Genomic DNA, 7,659 nt, shown 5'->3' on the forward strand with positions numbered 1-7,659 from the left:
CTATTTTATTTGCTTCATTTATAACTCCCGTGCGATCAATTATTCTTATCTAATAAATAAGTATTTTTGATGTATGTAATGTATCCATGTAGATTAATATAGAAAATATTCGAAAGCATTTGAACTATTTGTGTATACACATGTTATTAATTACATTTTTTTTTTTAATGTCACATAAGGTCATGATCCTTTGTAATGAGATGTAAATCGAAAACAGATCTTCAGTTTGTTTAAATCATTGCGTAAAATAATGTAATTCATAAATTTTAATATTTATTACGTTTAATTTAACATGTAATGTAAATCTGGAAAAATTTGATTCAGATTCGATTCAAAGTAAAAATTTCAAATTCGATTCAATTGAATTTCGGACATGTTATCAAAAATTCGATTCGATTCGATTCGATCATGCAAATGCTTGATTCGCATACCTTTACTTCAGGTTCATCTCGGAAGGTGATCGCGATTTTAATAATAGTATAAATTTAAAGAGAATATGTAGTTGCAAGTTATGTAACAATCATTTCTAAATACTAAAATTGAAGTATTTTATCTTTTAATATATTATAGTTTTGATTATAATGTAAAAAAAAGAGATAGATGTATAATATAAAAGAAAGTAGTTGTCCCTATAAATAAGTGCGGCAAGAGAAATGTGCGAAGATTACCTGTAGAAGCGATCATTCACATCGCGTCCCTATTAAATCGATAAAAAAATAATTGCCGCTGTTATTTTTTTACAACAATTATAACGATACAAACGGTTTATAATAGATTATCCAAGAATCTTAAGAATAGCTTTAAAAAAGAAAAGAAATGCTGTTTTATAAAAATTACACCGTTAAAATATTTCGTTAAGTGAGACTCAGCAGTTTTCTTACAGCAATTATAACGATACGAACGGTTTATAATAGATTATGCAAGAATCTTAAGAATAGCTTTAAAAAAGAAAGGAAACGCTGTTTTATAAAGTTTTTACACTGTTAAAACTTTCCATTAAGTGAGACTCGGCAGATCTAAAGCTTTCGGATAAATATGTGAAGAGAAAAATTTATCTTTGTTCTGTAAAGTAAGGGAAAGTTATTCGGCAATAAATGTTACATGTTATTTTTATCGGCAATATACATCTGCGGAGCGCGGATTTAGGTGGATGCAACTTGAGCGACGCGCATATATGGGTCAGCTTCCGTTCTGATTGCCCTTTCGAAAGTTTTTGCGTTGAAATTTCACACACGTGTAACTATCGAAAGCTGCGGTTGGTGTAACTGTGAGAAACAGTACGCGACATTACCTCGAAGGGTGCTAACTCGAGAAGACACCCTCTGCTCAAGCTGCTCCCGTCTTCGAGTCAGGCCAAATGGATCAAAGTAGAACTTTACTGCACCCGCTCGTCTTTTATCAGCGCGAGGATCGTACCGTCCTTGGGATGTATAAATACGTCTTTCTCGTGGCGCAAAGAGACGATATGGCATATGTTGGAAATACGAAATACCTCGTCGGCACTTCTAAGCCTTCGTCATACGCGGAACTTTTCGATTCTACGAAAAATCGAGCGCCCGATTCTATTAACTCTGTTGACGTCACGTGGATATTGTAATGTTATGAGGTTTCATTTCGTGGAAGGGAAAATAAAGGTTGCCAGACATATACCGCATGATTTATTTTTTTTTTTATTAAGTTTATTTTATATATCGACAACAACACGTCATACATTAGAAAACAGAAGGTTTCTTGAAGCAAACTCGAATGAAAAGTTTTGTGGAACAATCCGAGAGACACTATGTGAGTGTGCCGCGCCATCATCTATGGAGTCGTATATATATAATATTGCGTGTTCTTGTGTTTCTCATATTATGTCGCGTGTATGTATCTGTATGCATTTCCATGTGTTTTGCACGTGTATGGCTGTGTCTATGTGTGTGTCTCCGTGTACTACGATACTCTCTCTCTCTCTCTCTCTTACATCTTCCTCTTATTTTCTCACTCCTTTCACTCGTGTCCTTCCGCTCTTCTTTCTCACGCTCTTTCTCTCCCGCCCTTTCGCGCTTCTCTCTTTCGCTGCACATGTACACCCGCACACACCCTTTCCGCCCGCCTTTCTCTCCCTCTCTGTCTTACTTTCTGACATTCCGCGTGCGCTCTTCTCTCTCGATGTATCGATATACGCGTCTCGGATTTCTTACGGAACTGAACTCGACTCGGAGCGGGAAACCACGTGGAGAGATCGTACGAAAATCATAATCGGTTCTCGTTCGATCCCGCTCGTCTCTTGAGTTGGCAGTCAATAGCTTCCACCCTCCTCTGCGTCCCCTCACGCGTTGTCTATTGTCATCCTTTTTCTCTCTTTCACTAACCCTTTCTCCGTCTCTCCCTCTCTTTCTCTCATCGATATGCATTTACTCTCTCTCTCTCTCTTTCTCTCCCTCTCATTCCTCCTCTCTCTCTCTCTCTCTCTCGCTCTCTCTCTCTCTTTCTTTCTCTCTGTTTCTATTTGTGGTGAATCGTCTCCGAAAATACTATATGTGGTGTTGCAGTGAAAAAAAAATATTAAAAAACAACATGTGTAATAACGTATAACGCGCCAGAAAAAAGACGTTCTGCTCGTCCATGACAAACGTAAAGATTTCGATATCGGTCGCGAGGGGTGCAAACTTAAATATCGAAATTCCAAACGAAAGAAATTCGCACGAGGCGCCCTCCGCGTTTCATCCAGCCGCGCGCGGAATTTCGCACGATTACCGTTCTGCCATTTTTGGTGCCTCTATCTCTCTTTCTCTCTCTATCTATCTATCTATATATAATATAATATATTTATATTTATATATATTATTTTGTTTCTTTGCTTCAAAAAGCGGCAGTGCATCGTCGTCGAATTCACTCTCGGGCTTTGAGAAGGGAGGGCGATCGTTCTTTCTCTCTTTCTCTCTCTCTCTCTCTTTCTCTCTTCCTCTCTCACGCTCTTTCTCTTCCTCTCTCTCTCTCTCTCTCGCTCTCTCACTCACTCTCTCTCTCATCACTCTCTCTCCATTTAATATTCTTCTAGGTTCAATTCGCGACGAAATAGTCTCGAATCACTCTTCGTCTCACGGCCACGATATATATCTAGGAACGTCCGGGGTTTTTTCCGTCCGGCGGCCTTTCGCAGCGACGAGATGTGAAATTTTGACTCCCGTGCCGAAAGAGGTGCCCTTTCACGTATCTCCCTCTTAATATTTAGCCAAAGATATACAAGAAAAAACTAGCCGCGCAGCGCGTGCCAGCGATGCAACCCACCGCGCCTCCTCTTGCAATAATTTATGTACAATTTTACAACCTACGACGCCGCCGACGATATAATTTTATTCTCCTTATAGTTCACTTTTAAGTACACGAATAGGACCTAGACATCGTTAATTTTTTTTCATCTTTACACTATACTAACGAAATCTAAACGTTCAATTTTCATTTTCACCACACTAGGAATAATAAATTTTGCCGTATCGTTAGTATACCTTTATAGAAATATGCTTACAAAAATAGAATTTCGTGAGGCGCGGAAAGCGCGTCGCTGCCGGATGCGGGCGAGCTTATAGGAATTTTCTCTTTCATCTTCACTTTGATTCGGAAAATAGCCTCGTGCTATCCCTTAGTCCTAACTTTTTATTTTTCATCGCTCGGCGACCGAAATACCGCGAGTAAGTGATTTTCCCTTTTGTGCACGCTTCCCTCCTTCCCCTCCCTCTCTCTCTGTCTCTCTCTCGCTCTCTCTATACATATACATTTACATATATATATATATTTCTCTCGAGCCGCGCAGACCACTCGGACGTTTGTCCCCCGTGCGAATAATTTTTAGCGTGTGAATTTTCTCCCTCGCTCGACTTCCGTCGCTCGCACACTCTCCTCCGATTTTGTGTGACCATTCTTACCTTTCTCTCTCACACATTTTCTCTCTTCCTATACGATAATCTTGCAGTCGCGCACACATTTACCCACCATCATCTTTCTCTTTCAGCACGTTCTTCGCGCATACATTTGCTCTCTCTCTCTCTCTCTCTCTTTCTCTCTCTCGCATCTCATCATTTTCTCTGCATTCCTTTCTTACCGCAACATTCATTCTCTCGCTTATGTGCTCAACCTCACTCTCTTGCATCAATCGATCTTAGTATCCGCTCACTTTAATCGCTCAAGTCGATCTCTTCGTTTTTTTTTGTATAGTTTGCCAAGAACGTATATGTGTCTCGAAATTGTGAACAACTTATATATCGTTTCGCTGTCAACGCATCATGTACATACAATAATACAATCTCTCAATCGCCGTAATAACGGTGACAATGATAATCACGATAGGGTAGTATAACGTAATGTATATAGTATGGGGGAGGGGAAGAATGGACTTAAGTCGTCAACGAACAATGTTCAATAATAAAGTGTGGTGGGTGGTGGTGGTGGTGGGTGGTGGGATGACTGACAATAGTTAATCGCAATAATAATAGTAATCATACCGATAATCGTTATAAAGATGTAATTTGTCATTTTTTTTGTTTTCGTATGCACAATAACCTCTTTTGTCCTCTCTCTTTTTTTTCATTCACGTGCACTCTCACGCGCGCTCCTAAACTTCAAGGTAACATCATCATTTAGACTCGTCATTACAATATTACATTATTAGATTACATTATATCATAATACGCTAGCGTTTATTCAATAAATTTTACATACTTTGATACGCAGTATGATGGTTTCAAAAACGGTCATCGGCCAACCAAATTTTGTTCACACATCAATACACCTACGCTCAGTAGTCGAAGTAATTTGTACTTGTAGCCATATATTATAAATATTTTTAGTAGTTCGGCCTCTCTTTCTCTCCTTCGCTATCGTTTCGCAACTTTTTCGTATCTCTCTTGTTCCATTCGGTCGCCAGTAGTTCGAGGCCCTACACATTTTTTTTTCTTTTGATACGAATATTTAAATATTATTTTACCACCGTTTTCCTGTCCCGTTCTCTCCCCCTCTTTCTCTCGCATTCTCAATTTTTCTTTCTCATGCACACAACTCACTCACTTTCTCGCTCTCTTTCTCTCTCTCTCTCTCTCTTTCTCGCTCTCTTTCCCTACCACCCTATCTTTCGTCACCGTAAACTTCCGACGAAATTTTTTCTTTTTTTTTTACAAATCACGGAAGTGATACGCTTCCGATTTCTCTCGTCATTTTCGTTTACGCCACTCTTTTTATCTCCTTTTTTTTCGCCGTGACGCCTAAATGGTATCGACGTATCTTTGCCAAAAATATATAAAAAAGACATAATCGATTTTTTTTCGAAATCGAAACAAGCGTGTTTCTCGACTCGGACGAACGGGAGCGCCAAAAGTACTTATAACGGACAGAGGGACAGAGTTCGTTTTTTAAAATTCTTTTCTCTAACGCGCATTTCGCACGTTCGCGATTTCGTCCCTTCTCGACTCCTCCTTCCTGAGAAATCCCGCGAACGCGTCGCAACGCGACTTGTGGACCGCGAAGTGAATAGTCTAGAGTACACGTCTTTGGAATCGCCGTCGCGAGGAGAGACATTCACAATCGTGGGGGGGCCTCGATCGACCGCTGATAACGAACGAGTGGAAAAACTCTCGCTGGATCAACCCGATGTCTCTCTCCGCGCGCGCGCGTTTATCCGTTCTTTCTTTTTTTGGCGCCCTCGAAATTCCGAGCCCGCATCGAGATCGAGGCGCGGTCACCGGGCGACCGAGAAGCATTCCCAAAAATGTACAATAAATTTCTCTCGGTTTTTCGTCACCCCCTCTCCTCCCCCCCCCCTCGCACACAAGACTACTCGTTCCACCAAAGTTACACACTGGCACAAAACGCTCGTTAAGACCCGCTCGATTCCCAATGCACTTGTTTTTTTTTATTTCCTTTCCCCCTCTATAACAGCTTTTTTTCTCGTCCTCTCCTTCTATCTCCTTTTTTTACAATAACTTTTTTTTAGAACATCCTAAAAACCACGAGAGGATAGATAAAAGTCGATATCTTTTAATTCCTTTTTATACACCTAAACGTTACTTGCATCCATTACGGACGGGACCGCCGGTGACCAAGCCGTCAATCGCGATAGTATATAGGATTCAACCTCTGGTTGACATTTCGTCATTTCCTCCCTTTATCTCGTTTCGCTCACGCTCCTATCGCGCTTACATACTATCATTTTCTCAATATCGCACACCTCCGTATTCTCGCTCTCAACGTCTCGCTTTCGTTCTTTCTCTTTCTCTCTCTCTCTCTCTTACTCTCTTACACACTATCGCATGCTCTCATGGTCATCTATTTAACTTTCGCTCGATTTTTCCCTTTCTCACGTTTTCTTTTTTCTTCAAATTAATATTATTATCATGAATCCTCGCTACGAATATGTCGCCCCTTTATTTTTGTCTGCCGCATCTAACGTATTTCTTTTTTTCTTTTTTATCTTTCGAAATGCAACCGCGACCTTTATAAAAATGTACACTTACTACGTTTAATTGTCATCATTTTTCATCATTTAAGATACAACAACATACTATACGTATATGGCTCTACAGATGTTCGCTTGCACTGTAACTCAAACGTGTGTCGTGAATATCTCCCGGCCATCCGTCGGCGCCAAAATCGACCGATCGACGACGAGGACGGCTCTTTCGCCACCCTTGGTGGGATCGATGGCGCGCTGAATCGCGGGAGTCACCGTACTCTCGTCGTTTTTTTTTTTAGGCCCGTACTTTGCTCTTTTTATTTTTCTCGTTGGCGGAGAGGCACATCGATCGACTTCATGTCGTGTGATGTAACGTCGACACCGTCGAGCCGTCTCTCGTCGATCACTCGATCGATCGATCGCGCGAACGTCGACGGATCTTGGGAGTATGGATTTTTAGTGTTTTATTTATTCTTAAATTTGTTTTTTATTATTATTTTTTTTTTGGAAAATTAGGACCTTCCCGCGTGCCGAGTCGCATTGGCGCCACTCGGACACGTCGGGAGTTCTTGTTTAGAAACTCCTACCCGCGTTATGCTTCTGTCGGGGTACCCGCAAGCAACACTTCCCGGGCTGTGTGTGATCTCGTCTTACATCCCATCGCCAACCGTCCTCGACGGCACGGTCGGCGCTACCGCTTGCTACCATTGTTTCGTTTTTTTTCCCTTTTAACTTTCGCTTTTCAACACGAGTTATAATAGAGCTCGATATGGGCATAACGGCCTAATGAGAAAATCAGGATGTTAATTTCCACGGTGTGTAAAACGCACGGGTTTATCGCGAATTCGTGTGGGCCAATTCTGTCACCTCCGTTTTTTTTTCTCCACCTTGACGCCCGTGTTACATACGCACGGCGCTTCAACGACATTGTAATCGACACGCCGTGTTCTATTCGCGAGGATCGCTCGACCCGCGCATCGGGGGAGGGACGCACGCATCGATCGCGTTTTGATCGATTTTTGATTTTCACCAGCGAGCCGCAACGGGAGGAGGAGGAGATCCCCCCTCCGTCCCGTCCGACTCTCCGATCCCGTTCCGCGGGTCGATCCCTCCGAATATCCGGTATAGCATCTCATCTGATTTTCCGTGTTGCGAGCGGGCGGGCCCCAGTCTCGTTGACCATGGCGTGTGTGTTAAACTGGTCGCCGTGTCGCGGCGGCACCAGGCGGTAT

Source organism: Wasmannia auropunctata, unplaced genomic scaffold, assembly GCF_000956235.1.
Source record: "Wasmannia auropunctata unplaced genomic scaffold, wasmannia.A_1.0 LD319912.1, whole genome shotgun sequence".
NCBI classification, from domain to species: Eukaryota; Metazoa; Arthropoda; class Insecta; order Hymenoptera; family Formicidae; genus Wasmannia; species Wasmannia auropunctata.